This window comes from Rattus norvegicus, chromosome X (assembly GCF_036323735.1).
Source record: "Rattus norvegicus strain BN/NHsdMcwi chromosome X, GRCr8, whole genome shotgun sequence".
In the NCBI taxonomy this organism is placed as follows: domain Eukaryota; kingdom Metazoa; phylum Chordata; class Mammalia; order Rodentia; family Muridae; genus Rattus; species Rattus norvegicus.
This window is the reverse complement of record NC_086039.1, coordinates 72036241-72054079: the sequence shown is the minus strand read 5'-3', so window position 1 is coordinate 72054079 and position 17839 is coordinate 72036241. Positions and strand designations below refer to the sequence as shown.

Below are 17839 nucleotides of genomic sequence, written 5' to 3'. Positions count from 1 at the left end.
TGAGTATTCAATCATTCTGAGACCAGGAAGATAGTGTGTAACTGGTTATAGTTTTGGTTTGACAATTATTTTGAGAGCAGAGAACCCCGCAAACACATTATTCCCTACATTCCTTATGCTGTACATTAGCATCCCAAACTTTTTTCTTTTTTTTTTAAGGGTTGACTTTTTAAATTTTTTTTTATTAACTTGAGTATTTCTTATTTACATTTTGAGTGTTATTCCCTTTCCCAGTTTCCAGGCAAACATCTCCCTAATCCCTCCCCCTCCCCTCCTTTATGGTTGTTCCCCTCCCCATCCTCCCCCCATTGCCGCCCTCCCCCCAACAATCTAGTTCACTGGGGGCTCAGTCTTAGCAGGACCCAGGGCTTCCCCTTCCACTGGTGATCTTACTAGAATATTCATTGCTGCCTATGAGGTCAGAGTCCAGGGTCAGTCCATGTATAGTCTTTAGGTAGTGGCTTAGTCCCTGGAAGCTCTGGTTGCTTGGCATTGTTGTACATATGGGGTCTCGAGCCCCTTCAAGCTCTTCCAGTTCTTTCTCTGATTCCTTCAACGGGGGACCTATTCTCAGTTCAGTGGTTTGCTGCTGGCATTCGCCTCTGTATTTGCTGTATTCTGGCTGTGTCTCTCAGGAGAGATCTACATCCGGCTCCTGTCGGCCTGCACTTCTTTGCTTCATCCATCTTGTCTAATTGGATGGCTGTATATGTATGGGCCACATGTGGGGCAGGCTCTGAATGGGTGTTCCTTCTGTGTCTGTTTTAATCTTTGCCTCTCTACCAAACTTTTTTCTTTGTTATGGCTTTACTGCTGTCAAGAGACACCATGACCAAGGCAACTCTTATAATGGACAACATTTAGTTGGGACTGGCTTTCAGGTTCAGGGTTCAGTCCATTATTACCATGGTGGGAACATGGCAGCATCCAGTCAGGAATAGTGCAGGAGGAGCTGAGAGTTCTACATCTTATCTGAAGGCTGCTAGCAGAATACTGGATTCCAGGTAGCTAGGATGAGGGTCTTAAAGCCCACACCCACAGTGACACACCTACTCCAACAAGGCCACACCTTCTAATAGTACCAACTCCCTGTGCTGAGAATATACAAACCATCACATCTCACATAAAGCAGTTTTGTAACATTTGATTTATAATGTGCTCATCTTTCCCCAATAACCCTTGTAACTTCTTCAGAATTAAATGCATATTTCAATGCATTTAATTTTCCTTTGAAATCAAAGGCTATGCTCTTACTACAAGAATGTTAAATTTTTCAACTATGTAAAATGATGACTATATTAATTGTCTTGGTTGTAGTAACCATTTGAATATATGTAGCTATACATGCATGATTATATACCAAGACATTATGTGGTACAACTTAAATATATAAAGTAAGAAAGAAAATAAAAGAGAATATGGAACTGTGAGTCAAAATATTTTATTATTATAGTGAGTATATCATGCATTTTGGCACAGTGATAGAAAACTGATATACATGCTGTAGATCTGATAAAGGGTTAATAAAATACACTTTAGACAGTCATATTGGTGAGACATTGTGGCTGTAGCTTGTGGAATTCTAGAAGACAAAAATCTCACAGAAAACTCCACTATCTACTAGCTCTTACAATATTTCTGCCCCTCTTCTCCAATGACCCTTGAGCCTTAGGTGAGGGAGTTTAAGATGTAGATGTATCAACTGGGACTAGGCTCCACAACTCTGCATTCTGATTGGTTGTGGTTTTCTCCAGTAGTCCCTGTCTGTTGCAAAGAGCTCTTTCTTTGATGAAGAGTGAGGACTATATGCCCATAAAGTCTCATCAACATGACTCCCTTAACAGGATCTAGGCAAGGGCAACAATAAGTATGATAAAGTGAATGGTCTTAGAACTTCAAACAATTAAGAAATGCTAAGAGTGGAAGAAACAGTCTTTCTTAGGGGAGAGCACACCAAATGGTTATCTAATACCAAGTTGTCAGGCTCCTACACATACAAGGTAACATTATACAATTGAGAAACAATTAATGAAAAATGAGGCCATGAATTTGCAAGAGAATTATATGAGAGGGTTTGGAGGAAGTAAAGGAGGGGGGTGGTGATCTAATTTTATTATTAGGTCAAAAAATTAAAAATTAAAAAACCTTAATCATAGAAGACAAATAAAATTTTTAAAAAACAATGACTAACACAAGGATTTGTAAATGCATAATATCATTATCTAAGATTTGCAAATCAAAATCACAATGGCATTTCATTCCACTGTGAATAGATATAATAAAAAGCAAACTAGAGTAACAAGTGCTATAGAAGATATGGAGAAAAATGAACATCTGCACAGTTGGTGAGGATATATATGCTATTGGATGAAACAAAAATTCCTTAAAAAATTTGGAAATAGAATTAACATGTGAGCAAGCAATTAATCTACTAGGTATGTATGCAAAGAAATGAAATTACATTGTCAGTCACTTGCACTGTCATATTCAATTTGCAATAGACTATTAATAGAATAGTCTAGCCAATAAGATAGTTCAGTGATAAAGATGCCTGTTGCACAAGCCTGGTGACTAGGATTTGATTCTTCAGACTCAAAAAGAGAGAAAATAAACTCCTTAAAGTTCCCCCCCACACACACACAATGTATATACAGATAAACACAAATTTTAAAATGTTTGTTTCATAGAAATTGAAAATAGAATGATGTTTAACAGAGTTTGAAGGGAACAGCAGATAATTGTGGGAATAGGAAAGATTGATCAGTGGGTATTAAATTAGTCTCAGAAGTTCCGCTATGATATTACCAGGCCGAGGAACTATATTTAACAGTAGCTTCAATACACTCAAACTAATAGAAGAAAAAGTAAGGAAGAGTCTCGAACACATGGGCACTGGGAAAAATTTTCTGAACAAAATACCAATGGCTTATGCTTTAAGATCAAGAATCGACAAATCGACCTCTTAAAACTGCAAAGCTTCTGTAAAGCAAAGGACAATGTCATTAGGACAAAAGGGCAACCAACAGATTGGGAAAAGATCTTTACCTCTACATCTGATAGAGGGCTAATATCCAATATATACAAAGAACTCAAGAAGTTAGACTCTAGAGAGCCAAATAACCTTATTAAAATGAGGTACAGAACTAAACACAGAATTCTCAGCTGAGAAATATCAAATGGCTGAGAAGCACCTAAAGAAATGTTCAACATCCTTAGTCATCGGGGAAATGCAAATCAAAACAACCCTGAGATTCCACCTCACACCAGTCAGAATGGATAAGATTAAAAAAAAAAAACCTCAGGTGACAGCAGATGCTGGTGAGGATGTGGAGAAAGAGGAACATTCCTCCATTGTTGGTGGGATTGCAGACTGGTACAACCATTCTGGAAATCAGTCTGGAGGTTCCTCAGAAAATTGGACATTGAACTACCTGAGGACCCAGCTATACCTCTCCTGGGCATATACCCAAAAGATGCCCCAACATATAAAAGAGACACGTGCTCCACTATGTTCATAGCAGCCTTATTTATAACAGCCAGAAGCTGGAAAGAACCCAGATGCCCTTCAACAGAGGAATGGATACAGATAATGTGGTACATCTACACAATGGAGTACTACTCAGCTATCAAAAACAATGACTTTATGAAATTCATAGGCAAATGGAATGAACTAAAAAATATGCTCCTGAGTGAGGTAACCCAATCACAGGAAAACACACATGGTATGCACTCTTTGATAAGTGGATATTAGTCCAAAAGCTCTAGTTACTCAAGATGCAATCCACAGACCACATGAAGCTCAAGAATGATGACCAAAATGTGGATGCTCCCACTCCTTCTTAAAAGGGGGAACAAAAATATCCATAGGACGGAATGTGGATGCAAAGTTTAGAGCAGAGACTGAAGAAACAGCCATTCAGAGCCTTCCCCACATGTGGCTCATATATATATATATACAGCCACCAAAACTAGATAAGATTGATGAAGCTAAAAAATGCGTGCTGACAGGAACCGGATATAGATCTCTCCTGAGAGACAACCAGAGCATGTCAAATACAGAAGCGAACGCTAGGAGCAAACCACTGAACTGAGAATGGGACCTCTGTTGGAGGAATTAGAGAAAGGATTGAAAGAGCTGAAGGGGCTTCCAACCCCATTAGAACAACAATGCCAACCAACCAGAACTCCCAGGGACCAAACAACTACAGAAAGACTATACATGGACTGACCCAGGGCTCCAACTGCATATGTAGCAGCGAATAGCCTTGTTGGGGCACCAGTGGAAGGGGACGACCTTTGTCCTGCCAAGGTTGGATCCCCAGTGCAGGGGAATGTCGGGGGCAAAAGAGGGGTGGATGGGGGGGGAAAGTAAAATGTTGTGTTTTTTAAAAGACCAGGATATGTTTTATAGATCATGATCATGGTATGATGCGGTGGGAGGGAGCACCTCAGCCGGCCTATGCTAAGCCCCCCCCCCCCCCAGGTACCAGCCATATGACAGATTTAGAATAGAAGAGTTTATTTATGGGAAGTGGAGTTGAGATGGGAGAGGCAAAGAAAGAAAGAGAGAGGGGGGAGGGAGGGAAGGAGGGAGGGAGGGAGACAGGAAGACAGGGAGGGAGACAGAGACAGACAGAGAGACAGAGAAGCTGGCTAGGAATACCTGGAGAGCAGGGAGGGGAGAGAAGGAGAAAGAGGTTAGGGTGAGTAAAGGGAGACATAGAGAGAGAAGGGGCAGAGAGAGCAAAGAGGGGCCAAACAACCACTTTTATAGTAAGCTAGGCCTACCTGGCTGTTGCCAGGTAATTTGTGGGCAGAGCCTAGAAGGAATGCCAACAAAAATATGTCACATCTTTTTATGGTAAGAAAGTAATAAATAGCTCTTTCTTTTTTTCTTTTTTTACTGGACATTTTTAAATTTGCATTTCAAATGTTATCCCCTTTCCCCCACCCAACCACCCATCCCTTCCCACCTCCCTGCCCTGTATTCCCCTACACTGGGGGGGTCCAACCTTGGCAGGACCAAGGGCTTCTCCTTCCATTGGTGCCCAACTAGACCATCCTCTGTTTCATATGCAGCTGGAGCCATGGATCTGTCCATGTGTAGTCTTTGGGTAGTGGTTTAGTCCTTAGGAGCTCTGGTTGGTTGGCACTGTTGTTCTTATGGGGTTACAAACCCTTTCTTTAACTCCTCCAATGGGAACCCTGTTCTCAGTTCAATGGTTTGCTGCTAGCATTCGCCTCTGTATTTGTCATGGTCTAGCAGAGTCTCTCAGGAGACAGCAATATCAGGCTCCTGTCAGCATGCACTTCTTGGCTTCATCAATATATGTCTAGGTTTAGTGGAGATATATATATGGGCTGGATCCCCAGGTGGGGTAGTCTCCGAATGGCCTTTCCTTTGGTCTCTGTTCCATACTTTGTCTCTGTATTTCCTTCTGTGAATATTTTTGTTCACTCTTCTAAGAAGGATTGATGCATCCACATTTTGGTTTTCTTTCTTCTTGAGTTTCATGTGGTCTGTGTATTGTACTTTGGGTTATCTGAGCTTTTGGGCTAATATCCACTTATCAGTGAGTGCATACCACGTGTGGTTTTCTGTGATTGCGTTACCTCACTCAGAATGATATTTTCTAGTTCCATCCATTTGCCTATGAATTTCATGAAGTCATTGTTTTTGATAGCTGAGTAGTATTCCATTGTATAAATGCACCACATTTTCTGAATCCATTCCTCTGTTAAGGGAGATATGGGCTCTTTCCAGCTTCTGGAGATTATAAATAAGACTACTATGAACATAGTAGAGCATGTGTCCTTGTTATATGTTGAAGCATGTTTTGGGTATATGCTCAGGAGTGGTATAGCTGGTTCCTCAGCCAGCATTCCGTAAAGATGAAGCCATGTTCAGCTCGAGTGCCATGATTATGAAGCCCAATGGCGAGAGGCCAGACAAGTTTTTGTCTGACTTCTCTCAGGCACTGCCCGAACTGGAGATGAACTCAGATCTGAAGGCGCAGCTGTGGAAACTCAACATCACCACGGCAAAGGAAATCGAAGTCGGTGTTTGTTGGAAAGCTATCATAATTTTTGTACCAGTTCCTCAGCTGAAATGTTTCCAGAAAATTCAAGTCCAGCTAGTTCCTGAATTGGAGAAAAAGTTCAGTGGGAAGCATGTAGACCTCATTTCTCAGAGGAGGATTCTGCCCAAGCCAACCTGGAAAAGACAAACAAAAAATAAGTAAAAGTGCCCCACAAGTGCACCCTGACAGCAGTATAGGATGCTATTCTTGAGGACTTGGTCTTCCCAAGTGAAATTGTGGATAAGAGGATCCGTGTGAAATTGGATGGGAGCTGGCTCATAAAAGGTCATTTAGACAAAGCACAGCAGAACTATGCAGAGCACAAGGTCGAAACTTTTTCTGGTGCGTACAAGAGGCTCACAAGAAAGGATGTTAATTTTGAATTCCCAGAGTTTCAGTTTTAAAGAAAATGACTGAATAAAGTGTCATTCATAGTAAAAAAAAGTAATAGATATGTTTAACTTGAATTAAACAATATACAGTGCATATCTGTATTGAACAACCAGTTTCCCATAGATTTATATTTTTTATTTTTATATAAATCAAGAATAAAGTTAATTTAAAAGAATTAGAAATGGAACAATACAGTTGAACGCATACAGTCAGCAGAAGAAATCAACACAGCAAGAATTTGCTTCATGAGGAAAATTAATTTAAAAAACTGTTTCTAGCTAGACTAATTAAGAAAAAAGAAATCGGGGTTGGGGATTTAGCTCAGTGGTAGAGCGATTGCTTAGGAAGCGCAAGGCCCTGGGTTCGGTCCCCAGCTCCGAAAAAAAGAACCAAAAAAAAAAAAAAAGGAAAAAGAAATCACAAATTACTAATATTAGAAATGAAAAAGAACATTAATACAGATCCATTCAAGATTAAGAAGATAAAAATGAGATGCCCTTACTAACTCTAGGCTTATGAATTCATACCTAGATCTAGTTGGCCAATTCTAAGAAAGATACAATTAGCAAAAACTCATATAGCTCATAGAAGAAGAAACAACCCACATAATGTTTCACCTATTAAAGAAATGAAATAAATAATTGACAATCTTCAAAGCAAAAGCAACCAAGACAAACTGAGTTCACTGTTGAACAATGTCAAAATATTAGTGAAACAATTCAATCAATTCTCTCATAGAAATAGAGGGATTATTTTCTATCTCAGTCTTTGAAGGCAGTATTATTGTAATGGCAAAGTCAAAGACATCACAGAAAAACAAAACTACATACCAACATCGCCCATGAATTTATATGTAAAATTAAAGCATTAACAATTAAAACACAGCAGCATACAAAAAGAAATGTATACCACAATCAACTGGGACTTAGGGATTTAAGGGTGGTTAAATTTCTCTTAATGAAGGAACATTCCTCCATTGTTGGTGGGATTGCAGACTGTTAAAACCATTCTGGAAATCAGTCTGGAGGTTCCTCAGAAAATTGGACATTGAACTGCCTGAGGATCCAGCTATACCTCTCTTGGGCATATACCCAAAAGATGCCCCGACATATAACAAAGACACGTGCTCCACTATGTTCATAGGAGGCTTATTTATAATAGCCAGAAGCTGGAAAGAACCCGGATGCCCTTCAACAGAGGAATGGATACAGAAAATGTGGTACATCTACACAATGGAATATTACTCAGCTATCAAAAACAATGACTTTGTGAAATTCATAGGCAAATGGTTGGAACTGGAAAATATCATCCTGAGTGAGGTAACCCAATCACAGAAAAACACACATGGTATGCACTCATTGATAAGTGGCTATTAGCCCAAATGCTTGAATTATCCTAGATGCACAGAACACATGAATCTCAAGACGGATGATCAAAATGTGAAAGCTTCACTCCTTCTTTAAAAGGGGAACAAGAATACCCTTGGCAGGTAATAGAGAGGCAAAGATTAAAACAGAGACAGAAGGAACACCCAGTCAGAGCCTGCCCCACATGTGGCCCATACATATACAGCCACCCAATTAGACAAGATGGATGAAGCAAAGAAGTGCAGACCGATAGGAGCCGGATGTAGATCGCTCCTGAGAGAGACAGCCAGAATACAGCAAACACAGAGGCGAATGCCAGCAGCAAACCACTGAACTGAGAATAGGACCCCCGTTGAAGGAATCAGAGAAAGGACTGAAAGAACTTGAAGGGGCTGGAGATCCCATATGAACAACAATGCCAAGCAACCAGAGCTTCCAGGGACTAAGCCACTACCCAAAGACTATACATGGACTGACCCTGGGCTCCAACCTCATAGGTAGCAATGAATAGCCTAGTAAGAGCACCAGTGGAAGGGAAAGCCCTTGGTCCTGCCAAGAGTGAACCCCCAATGAATGTGATTGTTGGGGGGAGGGTGGTAATGGGGGGAGGATGGTGAGGGGAAGCCCATATAGAAGGGGAGGGAGAGGGATTAGGGGCCTGTTGGCCCAGAAACCGGGAAGGGAAATAACAATCGAAATGTAAATAAGAAATACATAAGTTAATAAAGATAAAAAAGTACGCATATAAAGATAAAAAAGGGGTTGGGGATTTAGCTCAGTGGTAGAGCGCTTGCCTAGCAAGCGCAAGGCCCTGGGTTTGGTCCTCAGCTCCGAAAAAAAAAAATAAAAAAGATAAAAAATTTCTCTTAATGAATCTAAAATTTATGTAGAAATGAAAAGGGCTCAAGATAGAGATTATAATAGTAATGAAAGAAAAATTGGTAATGAAAAAGTTTTCCCACAGAGAAAATTTTCAAATAGAGGGAAAAACTCCAATATATGGCATTACTAGAAAACCTATCAAGTAACAATACAGAGCAGTATATCCAAGCTCTTTCCAACAAGTAAAGGTAAAAACATTTCCCAAATCATTATAAACAAGAACTAATAAGATCTCATAATTTTATATAGCATTAGCATTTATTTTGAACATGAATCGGACTTTCTCAATATGAGGAGTGAGACAGATTCCAATTCTCTGCATGTTTTCCGGCCTCCCTGTGATCAATCTGATACCTGCTTTCTATTACTGTTTTTTGACTCTTACCTTGGGTATATAATAATACAATGTAATTGATTTGTTCTCCTGATCACAACACAGCACAGATATACTGTAGTTACTACCTTGGAGTCACTTAAAAATTGTTCTCTAAATTCTCTATGAATCGCAATTCTCATAGGGGATTAGAATGTCTTTCAACTGGTAGAGTACTTGCCTGGTATGCAGAAAGCCCTAGGTGTGATCACCATCTGTGCATTAAAAGTGTCCTAGCACTTGGATGGTGGAGTAAGGAGGTTTAGAAGACCAAGTTCATCTTTGGCTAATTAGAGAGTCATTAGGACAGTCACATTAAAATCAATACCGAGAGGCCATTGCCATACTATATGCTCTGCAAAATGTTGAAGAGTTCTAAGATATTTAAAAATATAAATTCTCCCAAGGAAAGTAAATGCATAGACAAATATAAATCTATATTGTTTGACTTCAGTTTGTGCATCCAGTTTAAGTTCTTTTATATTTAAGATAAAAAGCTTAAATGATTAATCTATACTACAAAGTGTATAATATGCAGTGGATAATTTGAGTCAGAATAATATACAGGGTGAGGAAATGTGAAGGATTAGGGTTAGTATGAGATTGAATTGTTACAAATTTTAAAGTAATTGTTTCAATTTCAAGGCATTTTGTTAAATTACTAATGGAAAGCACAAAGAATATCTCCATGGAAAGTAAAAAGGAAGAAATGAGTGTTGGAGACATGACTTAGTTGATAGAGCATTTGCCTGATACATAAAATTCTGTAAATTCAATCTCTAGTACTGTTTTTAAAAATGTGTGGAAGATCCCAAGATCGAAGAATAGAGACCAACAGGACTTTCTTACATCCTCACAAATTTCTACTAAAATCCCTGGTACTTGACTGCAGATAAAGGTGAGAGACTAGAAAAGGAAGAGAAGGTAAAAGTAAACAGTAGACAGGAAGAAAACAGACAAAGAACCAAAATATTAAATATTAGCTTTACAAAAAGAAACAAAGTCCAACTTAGAACACTGAATGGAGTAGAAGGAAGAACCCATTTGGTGCTACAAATAGAAGAGAGGAAAACTGTAGGATGATGTCATTATGCAGCAAGGCAGGTCCAGGATAAGTCGAAGCCTATCATTGGATGAGAAGGAAGGATTGGCGGGGGAGGGGGGGTCTAGGAAGGCGAGAGGAGGAGGAGAAGCTGGGAGAATCAAGATGAAGTGGGCAGAGTAGGATGATCCCCATCCAGGTAGACTAGGTCAATTTTACCTTGTCTAGGCGGGCGGTTTCTATCTTTATTAATTGGCAGCGAGTTTATTCTGTGGATGTATTGTAGATTGAGAATTTAACATATAATTCTGACTGATAAATTACAAGTTTCTAGAACTTTGATTTTACTGGGCTACAGGAGATGTGAGAGAAGTTCCTGGCAGGCAGAGAGACAGCCTGGAGAGGGTGGCTATAGAATGCCTGGGGCTTAGCTCTAGAATGGCCTGCGGAACACAATGTGTGTGTGTGTGGTGGGGGGGGGCATGGTAACAACCAGCCAAGGGGTCAGTGTGAGAAAGTGGCTGGCAGAGAGACAGCCAGAGCATGCAGCTCCCATGCATGGAGTGGGAACACGCAGGTACCAGTAGCCACCCATCCATTTTTGATTTTTACCACAACATAGAACAGTGACAACAAGAGTGCTCTATAAGAACAGAACTTTGTATGGGAGATCTGTGTGGGACCTGTAAACCAGATGCTTGGACATGACCTGTGAACTGTCCCCATGGTCATAGGCTGGGGTAAAGGAAGGAACTGTTCCTAAGAAAGATTTCCTCACTAAATCGTCCTGCCAAAAAGAGCAGAAAATTTAACAGGATTGTATCTCCAAACCTAAGCCCCCACCCCCACCCCACTGACTTTACCAACTAGGCAAGTAAAAACACTGGCAACTTCCAAGTCTGAGAAGTGGAGTAGGCAAACCTGACATGGACTTGTGAATACCAGCAGGCAAGACTTGAATTATTGGCAGAGAAACAGTCAGGATTCTAGTGAAATGAAAGCATCCACCTTCAAATTTAAATACTAGTGCAGGCAGCTCTCCCCACTTCTGTCTGAGAACATTGGACACTGGATAACATGTGTGGAAACTGAACATCCAGTGAACCATAGAAAAGGCTGTGGGGGCATTTTCTCTACTTAGTGATTTACGTGGGATGGCCTAGCCCATTGCTGGTAGTGCCATTCCTATGAAGGGGTATATAAGAAAGCAGGTTGAGAAAACTATGGGAAGCAAGCTAATAAGCAGAATCCCTTCTCCATCACCTTTGGATCAATTCCTGCTTCCAAATTGCCTCCTTGAAGTCCCATCTTCCTGGATGAGGGACTGCAAGATGTAAGATTAAATAACCTCTTTCTTTTCCAAGTTGCCTTTGGTCATGGTGTCTTATCACAGTAATAAAAGCTGACAAAAGTAGAAATTGGTAACAGGATTGAGGCATTGCTGTGACACACCTGACCATGTGTTTGGGGAAATCATGGAAGGACTTTGAAACTTTGGCCGGGAGAAGTCATTGAGCAATCAAAGCTTAACCGTTGTAGGAACTGAATTTAGAACATAATGCTGAGCATCATACAGGCAATGGAGGCCTGACTTCAGAAGTCTAAAGAAAAATTTGAGAGCTCCTTAAAGAGTATCTTGGCCATTCCATTATATACACACTGACTCATACATGTAAAAATAATTTTTTCTTTCCATTCTTTCTTTTCTCCAATATTTTATATTTACTCTGCATCCTGATAACAGCCCCATCCCTCCTCTTCTTCCAGTCCTACTCTTACAAGTCCCGCCCCCATTCCCCCTCCCATTTCCTCAGAGAAGAAAGACCCCTCCTTGGGTATCACTGCACCCTGGGACATCTAGTCCCAGCAGGACTAGGCACATCCTCTCCCACTGAGGCCCAACCAGGCAGTGCAAGTAGGGTAAGGGGATCAAATGGCAGAGAACAGAGACCAAGATAGCCCCTGCTCCACTTGTTAGGTCTGCCACATGAAGACCAAGCTGCACATTTGCTGCAAATGTATAGGGAACATGAAAATAAAATTTTAAAATTAGAGTTTCTCAAAAAAATCAAGAGTTAGTTCTTCAAAGCAGATGATAATAATAATAGATAATATAAGACTATGAATAATTTTATACAAACTCTTTGATACCTAAAGACACCTAGAACCACACTCTTTACTAAGCATGAACCATGAAGAAAGAACATAGTAGACCATGCTCATAATTACTATGGAGAATACATTAGCAATTCAAACCCTCCTATAAAGAGAAGGAGACAGAACTGCTGGTTAGCTCCAAGCATTTAGACATAATTAACACGAATCATTCTCAAATGCTGAAAACAATGAAAAAAGAAAATATTTTCAAACTCATTCTATGAAGCAAGTATCATAAAACCAGACAAAAACCACCTATGAGTTGCTTTTGTTCCAAAGGATATTTCAAAATACCATGGACACATGGATGGCTCTGCTTAAATTAATGGGTCAAGATAAAATTCAAAACAACAGCAACAACAAAAATCCATTAGAAAACAATATCCAGCAATATATTAAAAGGATTATATACCAAAACCAAAAGGAATAATCAGTGTATAAAAGTAGATTATACAAAAAAGTCATCAGATGACATTCACAACTAAAAAACCATTCAGGTTGTAAAAAAATATGTTTCAAAATTTGTGGCACATGGCCAACCCCAAAAGTACACACTCATTTCAAAATTATATATTCTCTGTTTCTGAAACTTCAGATCCAACCAACCACGAACTAGAAATATTTGAAAAAATGTTTGTATTTAAAAATGTACAAAATTTTACTCATATATTCCTCAAACATTACAATATGCCAAACATTTACATAGCATTTCTAGCATATTTATTTTTATTAATAATCTAGAAACATATATTCTTTTGTTGCTCTCAGCTAGGAGCCCTCCACAATCATGCTACTACTATGGTTGTGGTTGCTTTCTGCCGATCCTCCCTCCACCCGCTGCTCCTCTGAGAACACAACTCATGACAACAGGTACCACGAGTCTCATTGGAATACAACCAAGGAGCTGTGCAGTGAGAGCAAATGACAGAAGTCAGAATGTGGCCAGACCTTCTGAGGTACAAAAAACCACGTCCTCATTTCTCTCTGCTTGAGCACCACCATGTGGTTTAAAGAGGCATAAATGACTGTGCCTGGGGAAGAGACTCTTTCCAGGGAGAGACTTGGAAGCCATCTAGGGAAACACAGAAAGAAAATTGGGTTGTTTTCTTGATGTCCAGTGTTCTGTTTGTGTTTTTTGTTTAGTTTTTATTCTTTATATATTTTACATATTAGTGCTCTATCAGATGTGTAGTTGGTAAAATCTTTTCCCATTGTGAAGGCGTGCACATTGTCTAAATGATGATGTCCTTTGCTTATAGAAACCTTTCAGTTTCCTAAGGTACCATTTATTTATTGTTAGTCGTAGTACCTATGTCAGTGGTGTTCTGTTTAGAGAGTCTTTTCTTTTGCCAATGAGTTCAAGATTACTTCCCACTTTCTATTCTAGCAGGGTAAGTGTATCTGGCCAAAAGGTGGTGTCCTTGATCCAAAAAAGCCATGAATTCCAGGATAACCAACAAGGGAGGAGGAAGAAAGAGAAAAAGTGTGAGGATAGAATATTGGATAAAGACTTCCTTAAAAAAATGTCACCTTAAGTAGCATACAGTTGGCAATGGAAAACTCCAACATAAGGAGGGAAACTACACCCTGGGAAAAGCAATAAAGTGATCTCCTTGAAACAAAACCAAAGAAAGACACACAAACATAATTTTACTTCTAACAATGAAAAGAACAGGAAGCAACTATCACAATTCTTTAATATCTCTCAACATTAATGGACTAAATTCCCCAATAAAAAGAAATAGACTAACAGACTGGACACGTAAAGAGGACCCAGCATTTTGCTGCATACAGGAAACACACCTCAGAGACAAAGACAGACACTACCTCAGAGTAAGAGGCTGGAAAAATTTTTCCATGCAAGTGGTCCGAAGAAACAAGCTGGAGTAGCCATTATAATATCAAATAAAATCAACTTTCAACCAAAAGTCATCAAAAAAGATAATGAAGGAAACTTCATACTCATCAAAGGAAAAACCCACCAAGATGAACTCTCAATCCTAAATATCTATGCCCCAAATACAAGGGCACCTACATATGTAAAAGAAACCTTACTAAAGCTCAAAACACACATTGCACCTCACACAATAATAGTGGGAGATTTCAACACACCACTCTCATCAATGGACAGATCATGGAAACAGAAATTAAACAGTGATGTCGACAGACTAAGAGAAGTCATGAGCCAAATGGACTTAACGGATATTTATAGAACATTCTATCCTAAAGCAAAAGGATATACCTTCTTCTCAGCTCCTCATGGTACTTTCTCCAAAATTGACCATATAATTGGTCAAAAAAAGGGGCCTCAACAGGTACAGAAAGATAGAAATAATCCCATGCCTGCTATCGGACCACCACGGCCTAAAACTGGTCTTCAATAACAATAAGGGAAGAATGCCCACATATACGTGGAAATTGAACAATGCTCTACTCAATGATAACCTGGTCAAGGAAGAAATAAAGAAAGAAATTAAAAACTTTTTAGAATTTAATGAAAATGAAGGTACAACATACCCAAACTTATGGGACACAATGAAAGCTGTGCTAAGAGGAAAACTCATAGCGCAGAGTGCCTGCAGAAAGAAACAGGAAAGAGCATATGTCAGCAGCTTGACAGCACACCTAAAAGCTCTAGAACAAAAAGAAGCAAATACACCCAGGAGGAGTAGAAGGCAGGAAACACTCAAACTCAGAGCTGAAAACAACCAAGTAGAAACAAAAAGGACCATAGAAAGAATCAACAGAACCAAAAGTTGGTTCTTTGAGAAAATCAGCAAGATAGATAAACCCTTAGCCAGACTAACCAGAGGTCACAGAGACAGCATCCAAATTAACAAAATCAGAAATGAGAAGGAAGACATAACAACAGAATCTAAGGATTCATAGAAGGGAATAGGGAGGCAAAGTTTGGAGCAGAGGCTGAAGGAACACCCATTCAGAGCCTGCCCCACATGTGGCCCATACATATACAGTCATCCAATTAGACAAGATGGATGAAGCTACTAAGAAGGACATGTTTACAGGAACCGGATACAGATCTCTTCTGAGAGACACAGCCAGACCATGTCAAATACAGAGGTGAATGCTAGCAGTAAACCACTGAACTGAGAACGGGACTCCCATTGAAGGAATTAGAGAAAGGATTGAAAGAGCTGAATGAAGGGGTTTGCAATCACATAAGAACAACAATGCCAACGAACCAGACTAAACCACTATCCAAAGATTATATATGGACTGCCTCATGGCCCCAAATGCATATGTAGCAGAGGTGGCTTTGTTGGTCCCAATGGAAGGAGAAGTCCTTGGTCCTGCCAAGGTTGGACCCCCCTCCAGTGTAGGAGAATGTGGGGAGGGGCTGGAAGGGGGAGGATGGGGATGGGAACACCCTTACAGAAGGAGAGGGGTATGGGTTAGGGGGCTTATGTCCGGGAAATCGGGAAAGATAATAACATTTGAAATGTAAATACAAAAATATCCAATCAAAGAAAAAAGAAAAAGAAAAAAAGTTGAGAGTAAAAGAATACCTTGTATATTTTGGCAAAAAATCCTATACCCATGGTGGAACCCTTGGGAAATGATGTAATGTACAACAGTGTCAACAATTACTTGACCCAAGGAACAGAGAAGGAACACCTGAGTTATTGCTGCTTCCTCCCCCTTCTCCTCATCTTCTCCTTTTCTTATTCTTCCTTATCCCCTTTCTCATTTATACTTTTCTTTTGTTCTTTACCTCCCTCCCTCCCTCCCTTCCTTCCTTCCTCCCTTCCTTCATCCCTCCCTCCCTCCCTCCCTCCCTCCCTTCCTTCCTTCCTTCCTCCCTCCCTTCCTTCCTCCCTTCCTTCATCCCTCCCTCCCTCCCTTCCTTCCTTCCTTCCTCCCTTCCTTCATCACTCCCTCCCTCCCTTCCTCCCTTCCTTCCTTCCTTCCTCCCTTCCTTCCTTCCTTCCTTCCTTCCGTACAGTTAATCCTCCATCAGATACTCACTCAGCACTGGTACCAGGGGTGTGCCTGTCTTAGTTAGGGTATCTATCCTGTGAAGAGACACCATGACCAAGGCAACTCTTATAAAGGAAAATATTTAATTGGGGCTGGCTTACAGTTCAGAGATTTAGTCCATCATCATGACAGGAAGCATGGTGTCATGCAGGCAGACGTGGTGGTGGAGAAGGAGCTGAGTGTTCTACAACTGGCTCTGCAGGCTGCAGAAAGAGGACATGAACTGCTGACCTGGCTTAAGGATCTGAGAACTTAAAGCCCACCCCCAATGACACACTTCCTTCAACAAAGCCACACCTACTCCAACAAGGCCACACCTACTAATAATGTCAGCCCCCTGTGAGTCTATGGGGACCATTTTTTTTCTTTTTTCTGCTTTATCTTTTTTATCATTCATTATTACCCCCAGGTCCACCCTTAGACAGTTGCTTATCCCATTCCTCCTCCACCATCTCCAAAAGGATGTCCCCATCCCCCTTACCCTACCATGCCTTCCCACTCCCTGGAGTCTCAAGTCTCTTTAGGGTTAGCTTCATCTTCTCTCAGATCAGACCAGGCAGTCCTCTCCTGTATTTGTGGTCACTCTCCCCTTATCTATTCATTATAGTACTCAAAGTTCTATCTAGAACAATAAGACAGCAAAAGGAGATCAAGCTGATGCAAATTGGAAAGGAAGAAATCAAGATATCAATATCTGTAGAAGATATGATAGTATGCATAAGTCACCCCCAAAAATTCTACCAGAGAACTCCTAAAGCTGATAAATAAATTCAGCAAAGTAGCTAGATATAAAATTAACTCAAATAAATAAGGTTGAGAAAGAAAATAGGGAAACAACACTCTTCACAATAGTCACAAATAATATAAAACATCTTGGGATGATTCTAAACAAGCAAGTGAAAGATCTGTATGACAAGAACTGCAAGTTTCTTATGAACGAAATCAAAGAAGACCTCAGAAAAATGGAGAGATCTCTCATGCTCATGGGTTGGTAGGATTAACATAGTAAAAAATGACCATCCTACTAAAAGCAATCTACAAATTCAATGCAATCCCCATCAAAACCCCAACTCAATTCTGCAAACACATTGAAAGCCATTCTCAATTTCAAATGGAAAAACAAAAAACCCAGGATAGTGAAAATGATTCTTTTTAGCTTTTTAAATGCATTTTTAATTTACATCTTAAATGTTATCCCATTTCCTGGTTTCCCCTTCAGAAACTGGATACCCCACCCTCCTGCTTCTATGACAGTGCTCCCTCACCCACCCACCCACCCACCCCCTCCTGCCTCCCCGCTTTGATATTCCCCTACAGTGCTGCATCAAGCCTTGGCAGGACCAAGGGCCTCTCCTCCCACTGATGCCCGAAAAGGCCATCCTCTCCTACATATGCAGCTGGAGCCATAGGTCCATCCCTGTGTACTCTTTGATAGTTTAGTCCCTGGAGCTCTGGGGGGATCTGGTTTGTTGATATTGTGTTCTTCTTATGGGGTTGCAAATCCCTTCAGCTACTTCAGTCCTTTCTCTAACTCCTCCATTGAGGA

At 40.3% G+C, this 17839-nt stretch overlaps 1 pseudogene; it reads left to right on the top strand.

Moving 5' to 3' along the window:
* Positions 1–5900: 5900 nt before the first annotated feature.
* Positions 5901–6484, top strand: Rps7-ps21 (ribosomal protein S7, pseudogene 21; annotated as a pseudogene).
* Positions 6485–17839: the final 11355 nt, after the last annotated feature.